General features: G+C 43.8%; 1 protein-coding gene across 2 annotated transcripts in view; it reads left to right on the top strand.

Annotated features, from left to right (window-relative positions):
• The window catches only part of nectin3a (nectin cell adhesion molecule 3a), a 45698-nt gene that overhangs the window by 4572 nt on the left and 25862 nt on the right, over window positions 1-15264 (top strand). Inside the window, exon 1 of one of the 2 annotated variants that reach the window (XM_018758830.2) lies at window positions 4478-4501. The exons of the other annotated variant lie outside the window; for it this stretch is intronic. The gene's annotated coding sequence lies outside the window, so the exon portion shown is untranslated. Of the gene's footprint in view, window positions 1-4477; window positions 4502-15264 lie in introns of those variants that run through there. 2 annotated transcript variants of the gene reach the window in all.

The raw sequence follows: 15264 nt of genomic DNA, 5'->3' as shown, positions 1-15264 counted from the left end.
GGCAATGCGAATCAAGCTCCTGCTGTGATCATACAGGGAACGAACAACCCGTAGCAGCAAGCCCTGAACCCCATAATCCCGAAGTACCCCCCACAGGATGCCACGCGGGACACGGTCAAATGCCTTCTCCAGGTCCACAAAACACAGATGGACTGGTTGGGCAAACTCCCATGAACCCTCCAACACCCTAGTGAGGGTATAGAGCTGGTCCAGTGTTCCAGGGCGAAAACCGCATTGATCCTCCTAAATCCGAGGTTCGACTATCGGTCGGATTCTCCTCTCCAGTACCCCGGCATAGACTTTCCCAGGGAGGCTAAGGAGTGTGATCCCCCTATAGTTGGAACACAATCTCCAGTCCCCCTTCTTAAAAAGAGGGACCACCACCCCGGTCTGCCAGTCCAGAGGCACCGTCCCTGAACTCCACGCGATGCTGCAGAGGCGTGTCAGCCAAGACAGCCCCACAACATCCAGAGACTTGAGGAACTTGGGGCAGATCTCATCCACCCCCGGAGCCTTGCCACCGAGGAGTTTTTTAAATACCTCAGCAACTTCAGCCAGGGTAATGCACGAGTCCCCCTCCGAGTCCCCCGGTCTCAGCTTCCTCTATGGAAGGCGTGTCAGAGGGATTGAGGAGATCCTCAAAGTACTCCTTCCACCGCCCGAGGACATCCTCAGTTGAGGTCAGCAGCGCACCACTTCCACTGTAAACAGTGTTGGCGGAACACTGCTTCCCCCCTCTGAGTCGCCGGACGGTTTGCCAGAATCTCTTTGAGGCCGACCGAAAGTCTTCCTCCATGGTCTCACCAAACTCCTCCCAGGCCCGAGTTTTTGTCGCGGCAACTGCCAGAGCCGCTTTCCGTCTGGCCCGCCGGTACCCGTCAGCTGCTTCAGGAGTCCCATGAGCCAGCCAGGCCTGATAGAACTTCTTCTTCAGCTTGACGGCATCCCTTACCTCCGGTGTCCACCACCATGTTCGGGGATTGCCGCCGCGACAGGCACCGGAGACTTTATGGCCACAGCTCCGAACCGCCGCCCCGACAATGGAGGTGCGGACTTAATGTCCCCAGTCTTCCTCGGGACCTGGTTGAAGCTCTGTAGGAGGCGGGAGTTGAAGACCTCTCTGACAGGGGCCTCCGCCAAACGTTCCCAACAGACCCTCACTATGCGTTTGGGCCTGCCAGGTCTGTCCAGCTTTTTCCCCTGCCATCGAATCCAACTCACCACCAGGTGGTGATCAGTTGACAGCTCAGCCCCTCTCTTCACCCGAGTGTCCAAGACATATGGCCGAAGGTCAGAAGAAACGACTACAAAGTCGATCATCGACCTCCGACCTAGGGTGTCCTGGTGCCAAGTGCACTGATAGACACCCTTATGCATGAACATGGTGTTTGTTATGGACAAACCATGACTAGCACAGAAATCCAATAACAACTCACCGCTCGGGTTCAGATCAGGGAAGCCGTTCCTCCCAATCACGCCCCTCCAGGTGTCACTGTCGCTGCCCACGTGGGCGTTAAAGTCCCCCAGTAGAACAACAGAGTCCCCAGTGGGAGCGCTTTCCAGCACGCCCCCCAAGCACTCTAAAAAGGCTGGGTACTCTACACTGCCGCTAGGCGCATAAGCACAAACGACAGTGAGAGACCGTTCCCTGACCCGAAGGCGTAGGGAGACGACCCTCTCATTCACCGGGGTAGACTCCAACACATGGCGGCTGAACTGGGGGGCTATTAATAAGCCCACACCCGCCCGCCGCCTCCCACCCTGGGCAACGCCAGAATAGTGGAGAGTCCACCCTTGGTCGAGAAGAGTGATTCCAGAACCCAAGCTGTGAGTGGAAGTGAGCCCGACTATATCTAGACGGTATCTCTCAACCTCCTGCACTAGCTCAGGCTCCTTCCCCGCCAGTGAGGTGACATTCCAAGTCCCAAAAACCTCGGACGCCAACTCTGGTTTTCGGTCGACCGGGCACTCGGCCCCGACCACCGCCCAAATCGCAATGCACCGGCCCCTTACGGTTTCTCCGGCAGGTGGTGAGCCAACCGAAGAGCGGCTCCACGTCTTGGCTTTGGGCTAAGCCCGGTCAGGCCCCGTGGGCATAGACCTGGCCACCAGGCGCTCGCATGCTAGCCCCCCCCCCCAGGCCTGGTTCCAGGGTGGGGCCTCGGTGACCCCATACCGGGCGGGGTGAACGAGATCCTTGATTTAATAGTCATAAGGGGATTTTGAACCGCGCTTTGTCTCGTCTGTCACCCAGGACCTGTTTGCCTTGGGAGACCCTACCAGGGGCATATAGTCCCAGGCAACATAGCTCCTGAGATCATTCGGGCACTCAAACTCCTCCACCTCGGTAAGGTGGCGGTTCGCGGAGGGGTGGTGCCCAAGCAACACATTAGCAGATGTGAGGGGGTGACCTCCACCTTAGCACCATCTCCACCCACAGCCACATCCTCTATCCATTGACTCTGGAAAAGCAGTGTGCAGTTTCTGTGGCATCCTGTCTTTGTTGTAGGGTGTTTGCTGTTACTTTTTTCCCCATGATCCCTTATTCTTTCTAATTGGATCATTTCTGGATGCCTGCCTCCCTCCATATTGCAGTTGCCTTCCTTTGCAAGCCTTGATGTTTCAGGTTTAGTAAGGTTGGAGTTTAAGAGATTTAGGCTCAGAACTCAGGGTGAAAGTTTCCTCGTAGAGTATTCAATTCAATTTATTTTTATAGAGCTCTCTTCTCACGCAGTGACACAGAGCACTTTAACACAGGCATAATGCTGTATTCCTCCAAACTGGGATCATTATGTTGTTATGGGTCTCCTAGACATGATCACACAATGATAACCTGGGCTGAAACCATTACCTGAGTCGTGGGGTGCAGTGAGCGATCAGGGAGGGGGTGCTCACTGACCATGTTATTTAAGGATGCATATAGGGGTTGGAATTGTTCGTACATCAGTGCTTAGCGTGTATCTGTGAAAATAGTACGTAGCTAGTTAGGGTCTGGTGAAATAAATCCAAGTTAAACATTAGAGTCCAGAAACACTGCTCTTTGGTTAAGGCAGCATTGATGGCTCATGTAGTGGTGAAGATGGAAAACATACTATTTTAGTAAGCAATTAGCCGTTATTATTAAGAAGATTAAAACCACCAAGCAACACAAAAAATGTGTACGTACTTCAATAACTTATAGCCAAAAGCTGCCATTTTAAAAATGTGTGCATGCACGTCATGAAACAAAACCTTCATTAGCATGGTCTTTTGATTCTGAACACAGAATTGTACAGCTAGGAAATGTGTAACTCATTTTCTGCAAAATGAACAGAAATTACTTTTATAGCACAACTGCACAAAACTGGGGAACTAGTACTCTTAGATTTTGCCTTACGCATGGTTTTTGTAGGGCAACATATCAGCATTTTCTAGAGGCTAATACAAGTGCGTTGACCTTCCAACTTGCTCATGACTGATAAAGATGACTACCAGTTAGTTAATACATTTGACTACGCCGAAGCATAGCATCAGCTTGGTTTTCTCACAACTTGCCATTATCAATGACGTTATCACGTGCATTCACAATTTTTTTTAATCAAAATTGTTCATATACTTGCCGCTTTTCTCAAAATGCTTTGGCAGTCAGCCTGTGCAGGCACCAGTAGGGTACTGTGAGTATAACCTGCTGAAGCTCATGCAGAACTATCAGGTTACAAAGGACTGATTTAGCAATGACTGAGTGATAAACCCCCAAAATAGTGAGGGATGCAGTGGGCCTTCAAATCAGGAAGGAAGAGAGCAGTATTGAGAAATAGCTGTTCAGACTCAATTAGCAATACTAGGAAAAATGCAAAATCTGTCTATGTCCTTGTTGCTTATGTCAGATTAGTTTCAGTTTAGTAAACAAGACAGAACAGTGCCTGTATAAACCAGAAGCTTTAAAATATTAAAAGGTGTGTTTACATAGGGAATGTTGTGAAACTTTGAGTTTCCACTTTTATTGTCAATATTAAAATGATTTAAAGTCTATATGTAACCCAGAATCAGCAACTCTGCACTATCTTTGTATATACAGTATTTTAGTATGCAGTCATTGAAATATAAAAAATTAATGCAACAAGGATGTAATTTTGCATGTCACTGTGCTTAGTAAGGAATGTTTGATGGCTCCAAAGACTGAAGTGCATGTTTACATGTAAAACCATTCATGTCTGTTACAAAACCAGGAAAGCCTTTCTAAAATGTCATCCCTGTTTACCTGGCTGATCTGGCATTTGGGTGTTTGTAGCAATGTAAGACATTTCGCTGTTGGCGGCATGGCTGAGGTGTGTTCTGACAAATTGTTGTTTCTGCAGAGCTCTCATGATCTGTCCCAGTAAACATCTCGCGCTCCTCCTGTTGTGAGTGTCAGGTGGCTGCTTGGGGGCATTTTGCCTACACCATGATGACTATTATGAGGAGGTGGAGGGGAGTCTGAGTCAGGAGTAGCAGCCAGCAGGCCAAGGTGGTAGGATCTGATGTGAGTCAGTGCTGTGGGTGTTGTCGTGACACAGGTATTTAGGTGCTTTTTCCAGCCTTGTTTTCTGTAAGTTTCAGCTACTGTGATCATTGAATGAAGGTGTTTCTTGAAAGCAGAAAGTGGTGTAAAATAACAAACTAACTGTGCTTTAGAATCATGCATCTGCTTCTAAGTCTCTTTCTGGTGATGTAAGACACACAATGTATTTTCTGTGAGATGTACGTCGCTTTGGAGAAAAGCCTCTGGTAAATGAATAAATGTAAGTAAACATCTCCTGAATGCAGTTCCTAAAATGCTGCTTTTTCATGCATTTCTCTTTGAATGCATTTCATCCATAGACTGCTCCAGTCTTATACCCAGACTCCAGTCTGACATCTTTGTTCACTTCTTGTTTGATGGGCACAGAACCCATCTTGCTTTCTACATTTCTGTTCCTCCTCACTGGATGCTCTAAATGCCCACTGTGTTCAGCCCACATACACAGTATACACTCCTAGAATTGGTCCTATTTACAAACTAATCAAAGTGACATTTAAAGGGCAGTAGGGTATATCTGGGTTCAACCCCTAAATTCTGCCTCTTCATTAGTGAATTGGAAAGGCATCTCTCTCACTCTCATCCTCTTGTCCATTTGTAGGTATTCACTTTCCCCTGTTCTTAGTGGTTGTAATGTAAACATGCTGGGGTTTGGGATGTGGTGTTTTTACCTGCCTCAGCTGTGCAGGTGGTATGTCTCCAACAGGATTTTGACTTCAATTATCTAAATGACTTGGATGACAGGGGTGCTATTATAAGTTTAGCAGAATGAGCTCCATGTCTCATACACTCCTGCGGCACTCATGATTAGGTGGAGCTAAGTCTCTTTTTAAAAAATACTTATCACGAATGGTTGAACTGACAGCAGTTGACAGCTGAGCCTGTATTTTTATTATCCCCAGTGACAGTGTAAATTAGGATGTGATATTTTTATGGGTGGGTGTGGCAATATCATTCCTTCTTAAATACAACAAACTGTGTTTTGGTCATGGATTCTATTCCAGGAATTCATCTCATACTTGCAAAATTTCTTAAATATTTATTTATTTATTTATTTATTTATTTATTTATTTATTGAAGTGGTTCTGAATTGCAGTCTCATTTAAAGAAATTACACACCACGATATAGATATTTTTCTGAACTGCAATATTTAAATTCCAGTAGGAGTGCATGGAAATCACATAATATTGGTATTGTATTTTTTTAAATATGACATATAGATTTCTCCCTTTATTTCTTCCTTCAGTTGAGTCTTTAGCACTTAATGTGCTGTTTTTCTTGAGTGCTATAAATCTGAGTCAGAATTGTAATTTATATTGCCTTTATAGGAAGTCTGCATTCAGCCAGTTAGATTTGTTCTTTGAGAGAAAAATTATGGGTGGTTTTTACACACACACACACACACACACACACACAGAGTCAGAAACTGCTTGTCTCAAGCGGGGTTGAGGTGAGCCGGAGTCTAACCCAGCAACAGAAGGCGCAAGCCTCGAGGGGGAGGGGACATAACCCGGACGAGACACCAGCCCGTCCGTTGCAAGGCGCCACAAGCAGGACTTGAACCTTCAGACCCTCCAGAGAGCGGGACCCGGCCAAGCCCACTGCGTTACTGCGCCCCCATGGGTGATTTATGTACTTATTTATAGACTTATTTATTGGATCAGAGTGTAAAATAGATAGGGAACCTATGTCCTCCATGCACCACAGGATCTGCTGGTTTTTCCTTCAGTTGATGACTTAGTTGCTCAGGCTTTTTGCATTGCACAGTTCTCATTGTGCAAAACTGAGAGCATAAGAAGAGAACTCTTCTTTGTATTAAACCAAATTAATGTTAATTAGGGAATAACTATCGCAGCAATGACGGCATAAATAATGTTTCTTGTTTTTACTTTTGGTGCTTAAAATTAACAACATTGTTAATAGTTTCAAACATTCTGCTAAAATTTAGTTTGAAGCAAATGCAGTGTGCTATGGATCACATTAACTGTATGCAGAATACTCAGTCTGTCTGATAAACATAAAGACACATTTTTGTTGTGCTGTTTATGCTTTATTGTGAACTTAGTATGATTAAAAATAGGTATTTTTCAGCAGAGTGTTCTTTTTGTGCCATCTGAGCATACAAGCCACTATTGTATTAGGGCTGATTTATTTTCAATGTATTCATGAATATGGAGTCCCATGGCAGATAGAAGTCTGGAGATCTTTTATATTCATAGTTGGCTCTGCAATGATCATCTCTGCATTTATTTTGCCTTTATGTATAAATGTGTATTTATTTTTGAGTCGCAGTAAATGACTTTTCTGTTATGCACTGGAAGAGACTATCATTTTTAGTAAATAGTTAAAACTGGATAACCTGGAATGGCAAGGAAATTTGGAATATTAAAGCAGATGAATATGTATTTGTAATTACAAGTTGCCTTCACTGTGCAAACAGTTAGTTTGTAAGAGACCTGTATGGCACTTTTTGCCATTCACATGACTAGTTATAATGAACCAAAAGAAGTACACAGTTTGCTGTGGCTCAAATTCCTCTGTGACAATTTTGTAATTGATGTTGGTTGAATTTCTTTTTGCACTTGATCAAGGAGTTTTTAATTGTAGCTGTAGAAAAAAGCAAAGTAAAACCATAGAGAACAGGCTCAGTGGCTGTTTATATGATGCGGAAAGTGGAATGTTGGTGCGTCTCTAAATATCCGGATGAAAAAAAAGTCTATGCAGACAAATGATGAAGATGGCTCACTTCGAGAAAGGAGCCTGTCAGTGAGAGAGACTGTGATGATGGTGTGTGGAAATATGATGCTTGGTTTTGTGGACAAAGTCCACATAGATTTAGACATTGATATGTGGTCAGAGCATGCCCTGCCCTACCCCAATCCCAGCCCCCAGTAATGCAGACAATCTAAACGCAAGCCTCAGAACTTTCTGGTATCCGTGGCATTCAAAGAGATGATTATGAAAAGAGATGGATTCCGAGATGTAGAAATCAGAAAAGGGGTGAGCAGAGAAACTGACTGGAGTGACTGGAGTCTATACATGTAAGAGACATGTCCTTTTGATCTTCGTGTTTTTCTGTCCACTTTTGTTTGTTTTTGCCTTTTATTGCACTTGGTACATTATGCTTTGTGGAATAAACATTCTTTAGCTATGAGGAAAACTGTGATCATCAGCCTTGGTGGGCCTGTATGCTGAAAATGACCAATGAATGAGTAATAGGTGCTTTCCTAACATTTGCAATTTGATTTTTGGTCCAGCTTCTAGCTTTAATGAGGCTCCAATCATATGTACATGTGGTTTAGCCTGGTCTTTGTTTGATGCATTCCAGTTTGCTGAATGAGATCTCTGTTTGGAGTTCATAAAGAGATACACAACACATTTGCATGCATTTGCTTGTTTTTGTTTCTTGATCCATTTAACAAAAAAACATTTCAAGTATGAAATGACCTTAAATGTTTCCCCTAGGTCAAACACACATTTCTAAACTACAGTTACTGTAATTTTAAGCGCTGTGGACATGTTTGAAGCAATTACTTATGAGTCAGGGAAAACGCATTGCAGAAATACCAGTGTGTGTGCTTAATAGCTGCCATCCAGATATAGTCCTAAAGTTTGTACACTCACACAACAAGGTCCCATACAATGAAAACTAGATTACAAAAATATGTATCCTTTTTCATGCAATGGGCTTTTTTCCTCAGTACAATGATATGTTTGCCTGTTATGCGGTCATTGTACTTCCATGATAGGTATTTTAATCTGTTCGAGGACTGGTATCTAATATTTTGGTACATAGACATACACTTAATATCTCAAAACTGAAAGGTTTTTGTTTCTCAGCACTATAAATCTGACTGTAGTATTTTCTTGCTGAATTTGCTGCATTAACTGTACATTGTCCTGAAATCAATGACCACTAGTATACAAGTTGGGTTCAAATGTTGGTGGTTGGACTTGTTTCCTGTAACATAGGTATAAAACTTCCTGCCTTATCAGATTGACAGTCTCAACCAAAAACAGAAAGCAACTAAGGTAAATCTGAATCTCAACTGAAATAACAGATTCAATATGATTATTATCTGACAGTTTTGGCCAACCAGGTGTGCAGGTGTATTAAGCTACCTATAGTCATTTACCCATTAATACATACAGCAGCTTTTTTTCTACTAATTCATGGTAAGTATCTTGCTTCAAGGCTATTGCAGCAGGAGTGGGGATCACATATTCAGAACACCTCTAACAGCACAGCATATGTAAACTTTGCAGAGTGAAAGACATGGGTAGTGATCTTGTGAACTTTGTCTTTACATCATAAACACAGTCAGCCAAATCAAACATATGTCTCTGTGTAGGGTATACCCTGTTTCATACGCTATACTTCCATGATTGATTCTGGACCACTGTGACCCTAAAATTTGAGAGACTTCAACCTGAAATTTTATGTCACAGTTTTTTGTCATTCCTGTATATAGCTTCTATACTGTGGAACGGAATCTGGTTTCTCCAGAGACCATGGTGCAACACAGAACATGAATACAGGACAAAACAGAAAAAGAGCTATACTGAAGGCAGTCTGTAGTGTATGAAGTCATGCTGGGTTAGCTGTTTAGACTACACGTAACGTGCACCATATTTGAGGACCCGAAATGGCCGCTGCGTGCTACCACGCCACCATCTTGAGAAATCAAATCGAATCACATTAGAACAATTTAATTTATTCAAATAAGTTATTTAAATTATATTTTAAAGTGATCCTCTCAAAGTTTGTGTGTGTCTGTATGCATGTGTACTATTTCTGATATTAAATTCATCCATTGAAAACCATACTTCAGCTGCATTAAACTTTTAGTTCCTATAAACAATGAGCTGTTCAGAAATCTGTGAGAGCAAACTGCTGTCAAAGGGAGCAGATTTGCACCGACTCAAAGAATTCCTAGGGGTCCAGAAGAAATGCTACTTCCAGATGATAATGCTGTAATTATTCAGCATTTTAATATTACTGAGTAAGATCTGTTGTTTAGGCATTGATATATGTGCTGTATATGTGTGTCTGATTTTACTGTGTTTTTCTGAATTATGTGTGTGCTGACAGGTAGGGGGTTTAAATGTTAAAATAATGACGCCTTCAAAGGGGAATACCTTTGGCATACCTACAGGAATACGACCCTGTATTTCAGTTCAAATTTTCAGAGTGAAAAGTTCCCTGAAGCCTCATCAGTTTGCATGTGTGCATGCCTGTGTGAGTGTGTAAACATGTCTCTTTTAGCATAATAGTCTGCATGCCTGAGCGTGTATTATTGTGTTTGAGTGTCTGACCACAAATGCGTTCCTGTGTGTGCGCGTGAGAACCGGGACGGTATAGGCCTGGAGCTGACCCGAGCCTTGGCAGCCGGACGGGCACACCGGAGTGGACTGTGGTCTGAAGGAAGCCATATGTGGACGGCGATGGCCGACTGAGCTCCTCAGGTGCCTGTACCGTGCACAGTGTCCTGCAAAGAGAAGACATCATTCCTGCTTCAATTAAGTCCAGGCTGTGTACAAATGGACTCCAACTGAGCATCTTTTTCATTCTTTGTCCGAGAACACTGGCTCAAAAGGTAGTGCTGTCACCTGCGAGCTCAGGGCTGCAGGTTTAAATCCAATCTCGGCTCTGTTGTAATGTTCCCCCTGTGTTGGTGTGGGTCATTTCTGGTCCAGCTTTTTGCAGCAGTCTGAAGACTTGTTGTGTGCGTGTGTACATGCTTTCCCTGTCGTGGACTGGTTTCTTGCTTGATGTCTGCCCTGCTTTCTGCGCCGCACTTCCTGGGATAGAATCAGGATCAGTGAAACCATAATTGGATAAGCAGTTTCTGGTAATGGATAGATGAGAGCTCAGTTTCGCGTAGTATAAATTGAAGCTCAGTGAAGACAAACGTGAAAGAAGCCAGCTGAACTAAGCCTGTTGGAAACAATCAGGTTTTTCCTTTTTTGTGTTTTGCTGGCTACTCGTGCTGACTGGAGTTCAAATGCAGTCCATTGGATGTGATTTTAAATGTGTGGCTGTGTAGCTGCAGTGAGATTGATTGGAAGCAAAAACTGCATTCATGGGTTGATCCAAAAGGGGGATGGGGGGGGGGAGTAGCAGCCTGATGCTCCTGTCATCTGCTAATGTCATTACGGCGTAATGGCTTGTGAATTTCATGGCTGTCAGAGCTCAACGAGCAGAAGAAATTTTGTTTTTCAGTGTGTTATTCATTTGTGCCTCTTATTTATGGGTGTGAGGAATAGAACCAGACCAAACCACAGATTGAACTTTAAACCCTGCGTGCCCTGTCATTTCGGGAGATCTTAGCTAGTGAGTACAAGAAAGCTCAACGGCATTATGCTTTTCAAAGATGATGTTGGTATTTTGAAGATTTTTAAGTTAACTTTATAAAAGGCCCTCTTGTGAGTCCAGTGCATGCATTCTGTTCCTCAGCATTTAAGTGCTGCTCCCCGCTGTAGGGTTCGGAGCAGACAGTATCTGAAAGTAACCTGTCCCACAGAGCCATTGCTGGTTTGTGAGGTCAAATATGGACGAATGTGTAACTGTGCTCTTTCTTTTCTCTTCATCAGGCAGTCTTTTCTGACATTTTTATGTTTCAACCCCTTACTGAGCTCTGTGTGTTATCTTAGCAAGCTAGCAGGTTGTCATGCCCAGGGTTTACTCCATCCTCACATCCAGCTTCTGGACTGCAGTAACCTGCCCCTGTGCCTGTATCCAGTTTAAAGGCTTCTCGTCTGCTTCCTTTGTTTATGTGGAGCCCAGTTGTGTTATGCGGACTCCAATTGATCACTTCTGTCCCTCAAATCCGGCAGCAGCACCTGTGTCATTCTCATTTGCAGAATTGTGTTCCCTGTGATCTAAATAAATCCAAATGCTGTAAATATCCAGTATCTTTTTTAGGAAAAACACGCCTGTGGATCTAGAATCTGTCACGCCACTAAAGCCAGGAAGGGTACATACAGGCATGAATGACTAAGTGGGGTTGTAATTGCTTTTAAAGTTATTATATAGACAAATGCCCTGGGATTGTTCAGATTGCCTTTGCCTGGCAGGCTGAATGTGCCTGTATAGTTTGCCGCTGTGGGGGTCACCACCCATCCTGACTGCTTGAGCCATTTACATTGCTCCCCAGATGGCTGTTCCTAGGGTGACGGGGCATGTCAGAGAATAGAGCTGTAGAAGGGTCGGAAATCACCCATAAACCCATCGGCAAGGTCCACTGCTGTTGTGAATTAACCAGCTGGAATGCCCAGCAAGGAACAATACCAGGAGAAATGTGGCAGGTTAATGTGAACCTGAATGCTGTTGGTGTGTTTTGTTCCCTCCACGCATTGAGGTTTAACCTTTTGCAGTTTTATTGGACTTCAGGTAGTTCTGTGTTACGGCTAAAATTAAAGTTTTTTTTTTTTTTTAATTTGCAATGTACCTGCACAGCTTCTGCCAGGAGTTAAACAGGCTGGACTGCTGTTTGGCCAGCAGCACAAACAGGGCTTCTACTTCAATTCCTGGTAGTCAGCAGCTTTGTTTAACAGTGAAATGAGCTGCAAGCCAACAGATTTTAAATGGCCAGTGGGGAGCACTGAGTCAGACTCACCAATATCTCTCTGGCATCTTCATCACCTCACAGGACTGATGGTTCACACTGGACTCCTGCTAAAGGTTCTCCCAAACCTGGGTGAGAGCATGGGATAGCTGTTGGCTGTTTGTCTTTAGGGGGTTCTTTTGGGAACCCTAGTGGGTTTTGTGGCTCTGACCTTCAGTAGTTTGTTGATGGTGGATGAGGGGTTGAGGGGGTGGAATGTTCAGGGATCATGGTGCTCTGAAACCTGAAGAAGAGGAACATGCATTGACTGTAATGATTTAACATTTGTCTTCTACACATTTCAGTGCAAACACACTAAAACACTCTTACACACACGCACGCGATCTTGGAACTTGAACCAGGATGGTGATAATTTAAAACCAGCAAATTCTTTTTCTCTTTGCAATCCAACACCAGTACTTTTGTGAATAGCATCATTACCCAGAATGATATTTTTCATTAATGATGTTTATATTTGCACCATTTTCTCTTTCCTCTTCTTGTACCTTGTGGCTTCTTGTAGGGAGCACAGAGTTCCTTGCTCCCACCCAGATGATCGTGTCTTGGAATCTGTAGTTATGTAAGAGGGAAGACAGAAAGGTCATGGCAGGTGTAGAGCTGTACCATGGTAAAATCAGAGAATCAGCACACAGTAATTGGGAGTCTTTTCATATTTCTGGTATTCGTTTGTATGGAAAGATGACACATGGTCCATCTGTTCATGTGTGACTCCTTCAGAGCAGTATGAGGATGTACATTTGCTCAGATCAGCAGAGCTACCGATTTGAACAAGACAAATGGGCTCCTTTCTGACATTCCCCTAAAATTAGCAAGGGTGTCCAGTTGCAGGAACTGTTCTTTGCTTATCAGGCAAGTACATAAATGTGTGTGAATGAATATGGGGTGTGTACCTTTGAATCTGTTCTTGCTCCGTTGTGGTGGAATGACCGTCCCCTCTCACTCAGAACTGCGGAAACTCTGTCTACATTCAAGAAGGGTCTGAAAACTCATCTTTTCCAACCCATTTCACCCAAGATCTCTCCAGCTTGTCTATCTTATAATAATAAAAAAAAAATTGGTAGGAGGGTATCAGGATTTGTCTATCCAATGTTTTATTCACCTACTTGAACGATGAACTTCGGTGCAGCAAGTGGTAGGTAACAAACTAGGTTTACTTGAGTCACATGTCTGCAGCTATGTCTCTCTTAATATAATGCATAAATTGTACTTTTGCTGAGATGTACGTCGCTTTGGACAAAAGCGTCTGCTAAATGAATAAATGTAAATCCTGAAGCGAGTACGCTTCACAGGGTCTATATGCATTTGAGCCTGTTTGTATTTACTGGAGGGGTGCAGTGGCGCAGTGGGTTGGACCGGGTCCTGCTCTCCAGTGGGTCTGGGGTTCGAGTCCCGCTTGGGGTGCCTTGCGACGGACTGGCGTCCCGTCCTGGGTGTGTCCCCTCCCCCTCCGGCCTTACGCCCTGTGTTGCCGGGTAGGCTCCAGTTCCCCGCGACACTGTATGGGACAAGCGGTTCAGAAATTGTGTGTGTGTGTGTGTGTGTGTGTGTGTGTGTGTGTGTGTATTTACTGACGAGTATAGGTATTTTGTATGTCCAGTAATTTAAAAAGAAAGTACATCCTCTTTTAGTTCAATGGCTTCACATAACATGGCATAAATAGCAATCATCTGGTCTTCACCAGCTGCCAGTCTTCCCAGGAGTGGGCATCCAAGCAAGTTCACCATGGTAGGACCATGTAACAGTCAGAGAATTTGCAGGGCACCCAGGAGCTACATCTAGGGATTTACAGGTCTCGATTAACGTATTAAATGTTAAAGTTCATGACAATGCAATCAGAAAAATGCTGAGCAACTATATCTTTCCTGCTTTCTTTTTTACATCACTACATGTATTTGGGGCAACACGTGGCATGTTGCAGTGCTTCCTTCTCTGTTCCTGCTCCTCAGGACTTGGCTGTCCTGCCAGGTTTGAAGGGGAGAGGGGCTCTTCATCTTCTCCACACTGTCGCACTTTCCTGGAAATCTGCTAGTAGTAAAATGTTGGGTGGCCTTAACGCCAGGCACTGATCATCGCACAACTTCATCTTAGTGTGAAACATTGGTCCAACATAAGCCTCCTACTGAGCTATGCCCAGGACAGCTGCCATGAACCAGATTTACTAGGGTCCCTCTAGACAGGTGGCCCTGAGTCCAGCTCAGGACCTCTGGGTTTCCTGCTGAGAATGATTCCTTCTACTGTCTTCTTCCTCCAAGAAGAAAGAAGGTTCAAGAGTCTTCTCACATTTCACAGTAACATCTCCACATGTCATCTTATTACCTTCCTGCTCTATATTGCCTCTCCCTCACTCTTAATGTGTTTTCCACTTTGTGGACTAGTTTAACCTTATCAACTCAAAAGGAGCAATTGCTATTGTTACTAAAAAGCTGAGAGAAGGTGTGGCTTCCTCCTTTGTTATTCAACGGTAGCATAGTGTTTTATGTATGATGGAAAGGTCACTGTGAACACAGTGATGGTGACCTCTCTTGTGTATAAGCTTTTTGTCTGTATGGTCAGTAGGTGGTGCAGTGGTTATTTAGATTTTAGATTTATTTATTTAGCAGACGCTTTTCTCCAAAGCAACTTACAATGGATACTATGTAGTGTTACCAGCCCGCACACCTTATTCACCAAGGTGACTTACACTGCAAGATACACTACTTACAAAGCTGTACTCATCCATACATCAGTGGAACACACTCTCTCTGTGTCACTCACACAGATTATAACTGCTGCCTTGTACCTAAAGGACTCAGGTTTAAGTCCCATGTCTTGCAGTACTACTCTGGAGGAAAGTACTCTGAATTGTTCCATTGAAAATTACCCAGTTATATAAAGCATCAATTTCTTTGTAAGTTGCTTTGGAGAAAAGCATCAGCTTTGCTAAATGTTAAAGTTTCCCAGCTTTTATTTACTCATTTATACAGTTTGGTCATTTTTGCTGGAGCAATTTTAGGGTATGTACCTTGCTCAAGAGTACTACAGCTGGAGGTAGGATTAGAGTGATTAGTTTAGATGGAGATTCTACTGATCCTGCTAGTTTGATGGCCATACTTTATACT

The sequence above is a fragment of the Scleropages formosus genome, chromosome 10 (genome assembly GCF_900964775.1).
Source record: "Scleropages formosus chromosome 10, fSclFor1.1, whole genome shotgun sequence".
Classification (NCBI taxonomy): Eukaryota; Metazoa; Chordata; class Actinopteri; order Osteoglossiformes; family Osteoglossidae; genus Scleropages; species Scleropages formosus.
The sequence above is the reverse complement of the archived record's forward strand: the minus strand, read 5'-3'. Positions and strand labels throughout refer to the sequence as shown.